The sequence below is a fragment of the Heptranchias perlo genome, chromosome 28, assembly GCF_035084215.1.
Source record: "Heptranchias perlo isolate sHepPer1 chromosome 28, sHepPer1.hap1, whole genome shotgun sequence".
Taxonomy (NCBI): Eukaryota; Metazoa; Chordata; class Chondrichthyes; order Hexanchiformes; family Hexanchidae; genus Heptranchias; species Heptranchias perlo.
Window position 1 is genome coordinate 40,691,443 of NC_090352.1, and position 14,359 is coordinate 40,705,801.

Below are 14,359 nucleotides of genomic sequence, written 5' to 3' on the forward strand. Positions count from 1 at the left end.
TCAGAGAAGGTTCACTAGGTTGATTCCGGGTATGGAAGGGTTGTCTTATGAGGAAAGATTGAACAGGTTGGGTCTATACTCATTGGAGTTCAGAAGAATGAGAGGAGATCTTATTGAAACACAAGATTCTGAGGGGACTCGATAGGGTAGATTCTGAGAGGATATTACCCCTCATGGGGGAATCTAAAACTAGGGGGCATAGTCTCAGAATAAGGGGTCGACCGTTTAAGACGGAAATGAGGAGGAATTTCTTCTCCCAGAGGGTCGTGAATCTTTGGAATTCTTTACCCCAAAAAGCTGTGGAGGCTGAGTCATTGAATACATTCAAGGCTGAGTTAGACAAATTTTTGATCAGCAAGGGAGTCAAAGGATATGGGGAAAGGGCAGGAAAGTGAAGTTGAGGTAAAAATCAGATCAGCCATGATCTCATTAAATGGCGGAGCAGGCTCGAGGGGCCGAATGGCCTACTCCTGCTCCTATCTCTTATGGTCTTATGGTCTAGTCATGTTATTGGTCAGACTGGGCAGTTTCAGCAATAATCTCACCAAGTTCCAAAAGAGGAGGAATTCCATTGCTAAATATTCAACAACCTCTGAAAAATCAGATTCCATAAGGCTGATTTACAGCACGAATCTGTCCTCATTTTAAATGACGATAATCCAGGACAAAATTAATAGTCACTTGGACAAGCGTGGATTAATAAAGGAAAGCCAGCACGGATTTGTTAAAGGTATATCATGTTTAACTAACTTGATTGAGTTTTTTGATGAGGTAACAGAGAGGGTCGATGAGGGCAATGCGGTTGTTATTGTGTATATGGACTTTCAAAAGGTGCTTGATAAAGTGCCACATAATAGACTCGTCAATAAAATTGAAGCCCACGGAATAAAAGGGGCAGTGGCAGCATGGATACGAAATTGGCTAAGTGACAGGAAACAGAGAGTAGTGAAGGGTTGTTTTTCGGACTGGAGGGAGGTGTACAGTGGTGTTCCCCAGGGGTCGGTACTTAAACCACTGCTTTTTTTGATATATATTAATGACAGGGCACAATTTCAAAATTTGCAGATGACCCAAAACTTGGAAGTGTAACGAACAGTGAGGAGGATAGTGATAGACTTCAAGAGGACACAGACAGGCTGGTGGAATGGGTGGACATATGGCAGATGAAATTTAATGCAGAGAAGTGCGAAGTGATACATTTTGGCAATATAAACTAAGGGGTACAATTCTAAAGGGGGTGCAGGGACAGAGAGATCTGGGGGTATATGTGCACAAATCTTTGAGGGTGGCAGGACAGGTTGAGAAAGCAGTTAAAAAAACATACATGATCCTGGGCTTTATAAACAGAAGCATAGCGTACAAAAGCAAGGCAGTTATGTTGAACCTTTATAAAACACTGGTTCGACCACAGCTGGAGTATTGTGTCCAATTCTGGGCACCGCACTTTTGGAAGGATGTGAAGGCCTTAGAGAGGGTGCAGAAAAGATTTACTAGAATGGTTCCAGGGATGAGAGACTTCAGTTATGTGGAGAGACTGGAGAAGCTGGGGTTGTTTTCCTTAAAGCAGAGAAGGTTGAGAGGAGATTTGATAGAAGTGTTCAAAATCATGAAGGGTTTAGACAGAGTAAATAAAGAGAAACTGTTCCCATTGGCGGAAGAGTCGAGAACCAGAGGATCTAGTAAAAGCCCATGGGATCCAAGGGAAAGTGACAAGTTGGATCCAAAATTGGCTTAGTAGCAGGAAGCAAAGGTTAATGGTTGACAGGCATTTTTGTGACTGGAAGGCTGTTTCCAGTGGGGTTTTGCAGGGCTCAGTACTCGGTCCTTTGCTTTTTGTGGTATATACCAATGATTTAGAATTAAATGTAGGGGGCATGATTAAGAAGTTGGCAGATGAAACAAAAATTGGCCGTGTGGTTGATAGTGAGGAGGAAAGCTGTGGACTGCAGGAAGATATCAATGGACTGGTCAGGTGGGCAGAAAAGTGGCAAATGGAATTCAATCCGGAGAAGTGTGAGGTAATGCATTTGGGGAGGGCAAACAAGGCAAGGGAATAGACAATAAATGGGAGGATACTGAAAGGTGTAGAGGAAGAGAGGGACGTTGAAGTGAATGTCCACTAATTGCACTGGAGAGGGTACAGAGGTGATTTACGAGGATGTTGCCAGGGCGGGAGAATTTTAGCTATGAGAAAAGATGGGATAGGCTGGGATTGTTTTCTTTAATAAGAACATAAGAAATAGGAGCAGGAGGAGGCCACACGGCCCCTCGAGCCTGCTCCGCCATTCAGTCAGATCATGGCTGATCTTCAACCTCAACTCCACTTTCCTGCCCGATCCCCGTATCCCTTGATTCCAAGAATCTATCTATCTCAGCCTTGAATATACTCAATGACTCAGCATCTACAGCCCTCTGGGGTAGAGAATTCCAAAGATTCACAATGCTCTGAGTGAAGAAATTCCTCCTCATCTCAGTCTTAACTGGCCGACCCCTTATCCTGAGACTATGCCCTCTAGTTCATGACCCACCAGCCAGGGGAAACAATCTCTCACCATCTACTCTGTCAAGCCCCCTCATAATCTTATGTTTCAATGAGATCACCTCTCATTCTTCTGAACTCCAGAGAGTATAGGCCCATTCTACTCAATCTCTCCTCATAGGACAATCCTCTCATCCTAGGAATTAATCTAGTGAACCTCCGTTGCACCGCCTCTAAGGCAAGTATATCCTTCCTTAGATAAGGAGACCAAAACTGTACGCAGTATCCCAAGTGAGGTCTCACCAAAGCCCTGTACAATTGCAGCAAGACTTTCTTACTCTTGTACTCAAACCCCCTTGCAATAAAGGACAACATGCCATTTGCCTTCCTAATTGCTTACTGTACCTGCATGCTAATGTTTTGTGTTTCTTGTACGAGGACACCCAGGTCTCTCTGGACACCAACATTTAATAGTTTCTCACCATTTAAAAAATATTCTGTTTTTCTATTCTTCCTACCAAAGTGAATAACCTCACATTTCCCCACATTATACTCCATCTGCCACCTTCTTGCCCACTCATTTAACCTGTCTATATCCCTTTGCAGACTCTATGTGACCTCCTCACAGCTTACTTTCCCACCTAGCTTTGTATAGTCAGCAAACTTGGATACATTACACTCGATCCCTTCATCTAAGTCATTAATATAGATTGTAAATAGCTGAAGCCCGAGCACTGATCCTTGTGGCACCCCACTAGTTACAGCCTGACAACCTGAGAATGACCCGTTTATCCCTACTCTGTTTTCTGTCCATTAACCAATCCTCTATCCATGCTAATATATTACCCCCAACCCCATGAGCCCTTATCTTGTGTAACAACCTTTTATGTGGCACTTTATCGAATGCCTTTTGAAAATCCAAATATCCTACATCCACTGGTTTCCCTTTATCTACCCTGCTAGTTACATCCTCAAAAAACTCTAATAAATTTGTCAAGCATGATTTCCCTTTCATAAAACCGTGGAACAAAGGAGGCTGAGGGTAGATCTAATTGAGGTGTATAAAATTATGAGGGGCCGAGATAGAGTGGATAGGGAGGACCTATTTCCCTTAGCAGAGGGGTCAATAACCAGGGGGCATAGATTTAAAATAATTGGCAGAAGGATTAGAGAGGAGCTGAGGAGAAATTTTTTCACCGAGGGTGGTGGGGGTCTGGAACTCACTGCCTGAAAGGGTGGTAGAGGCAGAAACCCTCAACTCATTTAAAAAGTACTTGGATGTGCTCCTGAAATGCCGTAACCCACAGGGCTACGGACCAAGTGCTGGGAAGTGGGATTAAGCTGGATAGCACTTCTTCGGCCGCCGCAGACACGATGGGCCGAATGTCCTCCTTCTATGCCGTAACTTTCTATGATTCTATGAACATCCTCGTAAATCTCCTCTGCACCCTCTCTAGTGCAATCACATCCTTCCTGTAATGTGGTGACCAGAACTGTACGCAGTGCTCTAGCTGTGGCCTAACCAATGTTTTATACAGTTCTAGCATAAGCTCCCTGAACTTAGAATCATAGAATCATAGAAGTTACAACATGGAAACAGGCCCTTCGGCCCAACATGTCCATGTCGCCCAGTTTATACCACTAAGCTAGTCCCAATTGCCTGCACTTGGCCCATATCCCTCTATACCCATCTTACCCATGTAACTGTCCAAATGCTTTTTAAAAGACAAAATTGTACCCGCCTCTACTACTGCCTCTGGCAGCTCGTTCCAGACACTCACCACCCTTTGAGTGAAAAAAATTGCCCCTCTGGACCCTTTTGTATCTCTCCCCTCTCACCTTAAATCTGTGCCCCCTCGTTATAGACTCCCCTACCTTTGGGAAAAGATTTTGACTATCTACCTTATCTATGCCCCTCATTATTTTATAGACTTCTATAAGATCATCCCTTAACCTCCTACTCTCCAGGGAAAAAAGTCCCAGTCTGTCTAACCTCTCCCTGTAAGTCAAACCATCAAGTCCCGGTAGCATCCTAGTAAATCTTTTCTGCACTCTTTCTAGTTTAATAATATCCTTTCTATAATAGGGTGACCAGAACTGTACACAGTATTCCAAGTGTGGCCTCACCAATGCCCTGTACAACTTCAACAAGACATCCCAACTCCTGCATTCAATGTTCTGACCAATGAAACCAAGCATGCCGAATGCCTTCTTCACCACCCTATCCACCTGTGACTCCACTTTCAAGGAGCTATGAATCTGTACTCCTAGATCTCTTTGTTCTATAACTCTCCCCAACGCCCTACCATTAACGGAGTAGGTCCTGGCCCGATTCGATCTATACTCTATGCCTCGGCTAATAAAGGAAAGTATCCCGTATGCCTTCTTAACCACCTTCTCTACCTGTCCTGCTACCTTCAGGGATCTGTGGATATGCACTCCAAGGTCCCTCTCTTCCTCTACACCTCTCAGTATCCTCCCATTTATTGTCTATTCCCTTGCCTTGTTTGCCCTCCCCAAATGCATTACTTCACACTTCTCCAGATTGAATTCCATTTGCCACTTCTCTGCCCACCTGACCAGTCCATTGATATCTTCCTGCTGTCTACAGCTTTCCTCCTCACTATCAACCACACGGCCAATTTTTGTATCATCTGCAAACTTCTTAATCATTCCCACTACATTAAAATCCAAATCATTAATATATACCATATGTTGCCAGGACTGGAGAATTTTATCCATGAGGAAAGATTGGATAGGCTGGGATTGTTTTCTTTGGAACAGAGGAGGCTGAGGGGAGATCTAATTGAGGTGTATAAAATTATGAGGGGCCTAGATAGAGTGGATAGGAAGGACCTATTTCCCTTAGCAGAGGGGTCAATAACCAGGGCGCATAGATTTAAAGTAATTGGTAAAAGGATTAGAGGGGAGTTGAGGAGAATTTTTTTCCCCCAGAGGGTGGTGGGGGTCTGGAACTCACTGCCTGAAAGGGTGGGAGAGGCAGAAACCCTCATTGCATTTAAAAAGTACCTGGATGTGCACCTGAAGTGCCGTAAACTACAGGACTACGGACCAAGAGCTGGAAAGTGGGATTGGGCTGCATAGCTCTTTTTCAGCCAGCACAGACACGATGGGTTGAATGGCCTCCTTCTGTGCCGTAAATTTCTATCATTCTATGATTTAAGGTGATTGGCAAAAGAACCAAAGCCGTAATGAGGAAAAATATTTTTCCGCAGCGAGTAATGATCTGAAATGCGTGGCCTGAAAGGGCGGTGGAGGCAGATTCAATCGTGGCTTTCAAAAAGGAATTGGATAAATACTTAGAAACATAGAAAATAGGAGCAAGAGCAGGCCATTCGGCCCTTCGGGTCTGCTCCGCCATTCAAAACGATCACGGCTGATCATCTAACTCAGTACCCTGTTTTCACTTTTTCCCCATATCCCTTGATCCCTTTAGCATTAAGAAATATATCTATCTCCTTCTTGAATACATCTAATGACTTGGCCTCCACTGCCTTCTGTGGTAGAGAATTCCACAGGTTCACCACCCTCAGTGAAGAAATTTCTCCTCATCTCGGTTCTAAATGGCATACCCCGTATCCTGAGACTGTGACCCCGGTTCTGGACTCCCCAGCCATCGGGAACATCCTCCCTGCATCTAGTCTGTCTAGTCCTGTTAGAATTTTATATGTTTCAATGACATCACCTCTCATTCTTCTAAACTCTAGTGAATATAGGCCTAGTCGACCCAATCTCTCCTCATACGTCAGTCCTGCCATCCCAGGAATCAGTCTGGTAAACCTTCGTTGCACTCCCTCCATGGCAAGGACATCCTTCCTCAGATAAGGAGACAAAAACTGCACACAATATTCCAGATGTGGTCTTACCATGGCCCTGTATAACTGCAGTAAGACATCCTTGCTCCTGTACTCAAATTCTCTTGCAGTGAAGGCCAACATACCATTCACCTTCCTAACTGCTTGCTGTACCTGAATGCTCACTTTCAGCGACTGGTGTACAAGGACACCCAGGTCTCGTTGCACCTCCCCTTTTCCCAATCTATCACTGTTCAGATAATAATCTGTCTTTCTGTTTTTACAACCAAAGTGGATAACCTCACATTTATCCACGTTATACTGCATCTGCCATGTTCTTGCCCACTCACCCAACTTGTCTAAATCACATTGGATCTTCTTTGCATCCTCCTCACAGCTCACATTCCACCCCAGTTTTATGTCGTCTGCAAACTTGGAAATGTTACATTCAGTTCCCTCATCCAAATCATTGATATATATTGTGAATAGCTGGGGCCCAAGCACTGATCCCTGCGGTACCCCACTAGTCACTGCCTGCCACCCGGAAAAAGACCCGTTTATTCCTACTCTCTGTTTCCTGTCTGTCAACCAATTCTCAATCCATGCCAGTATATTCCCCCCAATCCCATGTGCTTTAATTTTGCACACTAACCTCTTGTGTGGGACCTTATCAAAAGCCTTCTAAAAATCCAAATACACCACATCCACTGGTTCTCCCCTATCTATTCTACTAGTTACATCCTCAAAAAACTCCAGTAGATTTGTTAAGCATGATTTCCCTTTCATAAACCCATGCTGACTTTGTCCAATCCCGTTAATGCCCTCCAAGTGTTCTGTTAACACCTCTTTTATAATAGACTCCAGCATTTTCCCCACTACTGATGTTAGGCTAACTGGTCTGTAATTCCGTTTTTTCTCTCCCTCCTTTTTTAAATAGTGGGGTTACATTTGCCACCCTCCAATCAACTTGAAGGGAAAAATTTGCAGGGTGATAGGGAAAGAGCGGGGGAATGGGACTAACTGGATTTCTCTTACAAAGAGCCGGCACGGACTCGATGGGCCAAATGGCATCCTTCTGTGCTGGAACCATTCTATGATTCTATGTACCTCATGCCTCTATAACTGTTCCAAAATATCTCTACGGCCAATATTAGTGGGCACTCCGGGGCTGCCGCTGTCTTTAACAGTCCTGAAATGGTTTGATAGAATTTCATTTCTGCAGCACGATATTATCCCTTTAAATACCCCATCATCAACCATGAAAATTCATGTAAGGAGTCTTACAACACCAGGTTATAGTCCAACAGCTTTATTTGAAATCACAAGCCTTCGGAGGCTTCCTCCTTCGTCAGGTGAGTGTGGGATTCCATAAAGTTACAGCATATATAGTCAGAGAACAATGCCTGGTGATTACAGATAATCTTTCCAACTGCCCGTTATCAAGGCAATCAAAGGAATTGAATAGTGTTCAGACAGAGAGACATTACATACAAGACTACTGAATACACAAACAGTCAGAACACAAAGACAGAGAGAGAGAGAGAGAAACATCCGAAAGGCAGAGAAAGAGAGAGAATGACCAGTTGTATTAAAAACAGATAACTTTTTTTCGCTGGTGGGGTTACGTGTAGCAGGCCATCCCCTATGGACAGGCCCTGCGAATACACAGGATTTGCTCAGACGAGGAGGTACGTGATGGACACCTACAGACGCTGAAAGACGCCCTCGTAAGAACGGGATATGACGCTCGACTCGTCGATCGACAGTTCCGACGGGCCACAGCGAAAAATCGCATAGACCTCCTCAGAAGACAAACACGGGACACAACCAACAGAGTACCCTTCGTCGTCCAGTACTTCCCTGGAGCGGAGAAACTACGCCATGTTCTTCGCAGCCTTCAACATGTCATCGATGACGACGAACACCTCGCTAAGGCCATCCCCACACCTCCACTACTCGCCTTCAAACAGCCACCCAACCTCAAACAGACCATCGTTCGCAGCAAATTACCCAGCTTTCAGGAGAACAGCGTCCACACCACCACACAACCCTGCCACAGCAACCTCTGCAAGATATGCCAGATCATCGACACAGATACCACCATCACACGAGAGGACACCACCCACCAGGTACATGGTTCATACTCCTGTGACTCGGCCAACGTTATCTACCTCATACGTTGCAGGAAAGGATGCCCCGGAGCATGGTACATCGGTGAGACCATGCAGACACTGCGACAACGGATGAACGGACACCGCGCAACAATCTCCAGACAGGAGGGTTCCCTCCCAGTCGGGGAACACTTCAGCAGTCAAGGGCATTCAGCCACCGATCTTCGGGTAAGCGTACTCCAAGGCGGCCTTCGAGACACACGACAATGCAAAATCGTCGAGCAGAAATTGATAGCCAAGTTCCGCACCCATGAGGACGGCCTCAACCGGGATCTTGGGTTCATGTCACGCTACATGTAACCCCACCAGCGAAAAGGTTAACTGTTTTTAATACAACTGGTCATTCTCTCTCTTTCTCTGCCTTTCGGATGTTTCTCTCTCTCTCTCTCTGTCTTTGTGTTCTGACTGTTTGTGTATTCAGTAGTCTTGTATGTAATGTTTCTCTGTCTGAACACTATTCAACTCCTTTGATTGCCTTGATAACAGGCAGTTGGAAAGATTATCTGTAATCACCAGGCATTGTTCTCTGACTATATATGCTGTAACTTTATGGAATCCTACACTCACCTGACGAAGGAGGAAGCCTCCGAAAGCTTGTGATTTCAAATAAAGCTGTTGGACTATAACCTGGTGTTGTAAGACTCCTTACATTTGTCCACCCAAGTCCATCACCGGCATCTCCACATCATGAAAATTCATGGAATCTGGCTTGGAAATGTAGGTGATTGCATGGGAGGGGGAAGGAACTGCCTTCATGTGAAAGAGGTCACATGAGTTTGGCTCCCTCTGTGAAAATGTACGGTTTAATTTCTTTTGGCTTTTACACTGCTCGCCTATCGTGATGATGACGCTAGAACGGAATAGGCAAACATCATACACCATCTCCAGAATCTCCACTACCTGCTCAAATCTCAAACCTGAGGAGAAGTGCAGTAACTCAGAATGCTCTATATTAAAAGACAGGTCCTCCAAACCACACAGAAAGTTACTGGGTTTAAATGATATTTCTATCTGTGAAGAAGTTAATAATGAAACAATGCAACAAAGGACCAGAGGAACCTAGAAACAGAATGGGGTATTTCGCATTAATTATGCCACATGTACATCCTACATTACAGTAATTGCACTTCATAAGAACATAATAGGAGCAGGAGTAGGCCATTTGGCCCCTCGAGCCTCCTCTGCCATTCAATAAGAACTTGGCTGATCTTCGATCTCAACTCCACTTTCCTGCTCGATCCAAATATCCCTTTACTCCCCCAGAGTCCAAAAATCTACCTATCTCAGCCTTGAATATACTCAACGACTCAGCATCCACAGCCCTCTGGGGTAGAGAATTCCAAAGATTCACAACCCTCTGAGTGAAGAAATTCCTCCTCATCTCAGTCTTAAATGGCCGACCCCTTATCCTGAGACTATGCCCCCTAGTTCTAGACTCTCCAGCCAGGGGAAACAACCTCTCAGCATCTACCCTGTCAGGCCTCGTCAGAATCTTGTATGTTTCAAAGAGATCACCTCTCATTCTTCTAAACTCGAGAGTTTAGGCCCATTCTACTTAATCTCTCCTCATAGGACAATCCTCTCTTCCCAGGAATCAATCTAGTGAACCTTTGTTGCACTGCCTCGAAGGCAAGTATATCCTTCCTTAGATAAGGAGACCAAAATTATACACAGTATTCCAGACTCTTTGTGTCCTCCACAAGCTTACTCTCCCACCTAGCTTTGTATCGGCAGCAAACTTGGATACATTACACCCGATCCCTTCATCTAAGTCATTAATATAGATTGTAAATAGCTGAGGCCCAAGCACTGATCCTTGCAGCACCCCACTAGTTACAGCCTGACAACCTGAAAATGACCCGTTTATCCCTACTCTGTTTTCTGTCCATTAACCAATCCTCTATCCATGCTAATATATTACCCCCAACCCCACGGGCCCTTATCTTGCGTAACAGCCTTTTATGTGGCACCTTATCAAACGCCTTTTGAAAACCCAAATATACTCCATCCACTGGTTCTCCTTTATCTACCCTGCTAGTTACATCCTCAAAAAACTCTAATAAATTTGTCAAACACAATTTCCTTTTCATAAAACCATGTTGACTCTGCCCAATCATATTATGATTTTCTAAGTGCCCTGTTACCACTTCCTTAATACTGGATTCCAGTATTTTCCCGAAGACTGATGTCAGACTAACTGGCCTGTAGTTCCCTGTTTTTTCTCTCGCTCCTTTCTTGAATAGCAGTGTTACATTTGCCATCTTCCAATCCATTGGGACTATTCTAGAATCTAGGGAATTTTGGACGATCATAACCAATGCATCCACTATCTCTGCAGCCACCTCTTTTCGAACCCTAGGCTGTAGGCCATCAGGTCCAGGGGATTTGTCGGCTTTTAGTCCCCATTAGTTTCTCCAGTACTTTTTCTCTACTGATATTAATTACTTTCAGTTCCTCACTCTCATTAGCCCCTTGGTTCCCCACTATTTCTGGTATGTTTTTTGTGTCTTCCACTGCGAAGACACACACTAAATATTTGTTTTTACGTCTCTGCCATTTCCTTATTCCCAGTTATAATTTCTCCTGTCTCAGCCTCTAAGGGACCAACATTTACTTTCGCTACTCTCTTCCTTTTTTCATACTTTTAGAAGCTCTTACAATCCATTTTTATATTTCTTACTAGTTTACTTTCATATTCTATTTTCTCCCTTATCATCAATTTTTTGGTCATCCTTTGCTGGTTTCTAAAATTCCCAATCCCCAGGCTTACTTCTCTTCTTCGCAATATTATAAGCCTCTTCTTTTAATCTGATACTATCCTTAACTTCTTTAGTTAGCCACAGATTAGTCACTTTTCCTGTGGCGTTTTTATATTCATATTTGTTGAGAATATTGAAATATTTCTTTAAATGTTTGTCATTGTTTATCTATCATCATATCTTTTAATCTAATTTCCCAATCTACCTTTGATAACTCGCCCCTCATACCTATGTAATTGGCTTTATTTAAGTTTAAGGCTCTAGTTTCGGACATCACTCTCAAACTCAATGTGAAATTCTATCATATTATGATTACTCTTCCCCAGAGGATCCTTTACTGTGAGATTACTAATTAACCCTGTCTCCTTACACAATACAAGACCTAAAATAGTGCTTCACTGCCTGTGAAATGCTTTGGGAAGTCCTGAGATTGTGAAAGGTGTTATATAAATGCAAGTTCTTTCTTTCTTTATAAAAGTTCTGTCAGGGTCCTACTAACTTCTGAAATAAAAACAAAAAAAAAGTGGAAAATATAAAGGAGAAAGGCAATGATCCTTCATCAGAACTGAAAGATAAAGCAAACAATTTAATGGACTTAAACCTCCGTAGATAAGGGGTTGGTGTCAGAGAACTGGACAACTGCAAATGTTACACCCTTGTTCATAATACAGGACAGAATTAAGTCACTTGGACGAGTGTGGATTGATTAGGGAAAGCCAGCATGGATTGGCTAAAGGCAAATCGTGTTTAACAAATCTGATAGAGTTTTTTGATGAGGTAACAGAGAGGGTCGATGAGGGCAATGCGGTTGATGTGGTGTATATGGACTTTCAAAAGGCATTTGATAAAATGCCGCACGGTAGGCTTATCATCAAGATTGAAGCCCATGGAATAAAGGGGGCAGTCGCAACATGGAAACAGAATTGGCTAAGAGACAGGAAACAGAGAGTAGTGGTGAATGGTTGTTTTTCGGACTGGAGGGAGGTGTACAGTGGTGTTCCCCAGGGGTCGGTGCTGGGACCACTGTTTTTCTTGATATATATTAATGACTTGGACTTGGGGGTGTACAGGGCACAATTTCAAAATTTGCAGATAACACAAAACTTAGAAGGGTAGTAAACAGTGAGGAGGATAGTGATAGACTTCAAGAGATATAGACAGGCTGGTGGAATTGGTAGACACGTGGCAGATGAAATTTAATGCAGAAAAACTGCAAAGTGATACATTTCGGTAGGAAGAACGAGGAGAGGCAATATAAACTAGGAGGGCACAACTCTAAAAGGGGTACAGGAACTGAGAGATCTGAGGGTATATGTGCACAAATTGCTGAAGGTCGCAGGGCAGGTTGAGAAAGCAGTTAAAAAAAGCATACAGGATCCTGGGCTTTATAAATAGAGGCATAGGGTACAAAAGTATGGAAGCGAAGATAGACTGGTTCAGCCACAACTGGAGTATTGTGTCCAGTTCTGGGCACCGCACTTCAGGAAAGATGTAAAGGCCTTAGAGAGGGTGCAGAAGAGATTTACTAGAATGATTCCAGGGTTGAGGGACTTTAGTTACGAGGATAGACTGGAGAAGCTGGGGTTGTTCTCCTTGGAACAGAGACGGTTGCGAGGAGATTTGATCGAGGTGTTCAAAATCATGAAGGGTCTAGACAGAGTAGATAGAGAGAAACTGTTCCATTTGGCGGAAGGGTTAAGAATCAGAGGACATAGATTTAAGGTGATCGGCAAAAGAACCAAAGGTGACATGAGGAAAAACCTTTTTACACAGCGAGTGGTCAGGATCTGGAATGCACTGCCCGAGGGGGTGGTGGAGGCAGATTCAATCATGGCCTTCAAAAGGGAACTGGATAAGTACATGAAAGGAAAAAATTTGCAGGGCTACGGGGATAGGGCGGGGGAGTGGGACTAGCTGGATTGCTCTTGCAGAGAGCCGGCATGGACTTCATGGGTCGAATGGCCTCCTTCCGTGTTGTAACCCTTTATGATTCTAACTGGTAGGGTGGTGTAGTGGTTATGTTACTTGACTAGTAATCCAGAGAACATGAATTCAAATCACAGTTTGATAATTTGAACTCAGTTAAACAAAATCTGGAAATAAAAAAGCTGGAATCATTAAAAGTGACCATGAAACTGCCTGATTGTTGTAAAAACCCAACTGGTTCAATGGTGTCCTTTAGGGAAGGAAACCTGCCGTCCTTACCCGGTCTGGGCCTAAATGTGACTCCAGTCCCACATCAACGTGGTTGACTCTTAACCTCCCTCTGAAGTGGCCGAGCGAGCCCCCCATTTATAAGATCACGACCACCTTCTCAGGGCAACTAGGGATGGACAAGAAATGCCGGCCTGGTCAGTGATGCCGACATCTCGAGAATGAGTGATTAAAAAAACAAAAAGGTTAGGAGTAAATGAGATAATGGGTGATTGCCAAAACAAGGTTTATTAAAAAGGAGGAGGCAGGGAGAAGGTGGATGATGTAAAAACATTTTTAAAAAAGGTAATGAAGATATTGAGAGAAACTAGATACTGGGAAACTCGAAATAAAAAAAACAAACACTAGGAACACACAGCAGCTGACAGACAGGCCAATATGCCTAATGCTGGCCCACATTTCTCCATCAACACCAACCAAACCCATTAACTGGCCATTCGTCTCATTGCTGTTTGCAAATTAGCTGCCACATCTGCCTACAAAATAACAGTGACTGAATTTCAAAAGTAATTCAGTAGCTGTGAAGCGCTTTGGAATGTCCAGAGCTCTCGAAAGGTTCTGTATAAATGCAAGTTCTTTCTTTATGCAAAGTGGTAGAGTCCAGATCTTCCCAACAAACTAGCTCATTAAGTCCTTTGATCTGTGCAGCATATGATACCAGCTTTCCCAACCTCTGTGCAGATGTGTCCTTACTGGGTCAGATGTCAACTCAGTGGAACGTTCTCTCCAGACCGTGAGGATGATCTCAGGTCGGTTGGTGAACCCTGGACTCGTCAATCACTGGCACTGGACTAGACAAACCCTTCCACCATGATACGCAACAGACTTTAACCAAAAGAAAAATGTTGCTAGCCCCTTTTTCACAAGGCATGGGGGGGTATACGTTTGTCAGGAGGGGCTGCCTCTGACGTGTACTCCCCA

At 43.9% G+C, this 14,359-nt stretch overlaps 1 protein-coding gene across 1 annotated transcript in view; it reads right to left on the bottom strand.

The window, feature by feature from the left end:
* zswim7 (zinc finger, SWIM-type containing 7) overlaps positions 1-14,359 on the bottom strand; it is a 68,376-nt gene that overhangs the window by 22,503 nt on the left and 31,514 nt on the right. The window lies entirely within an intron of this gene.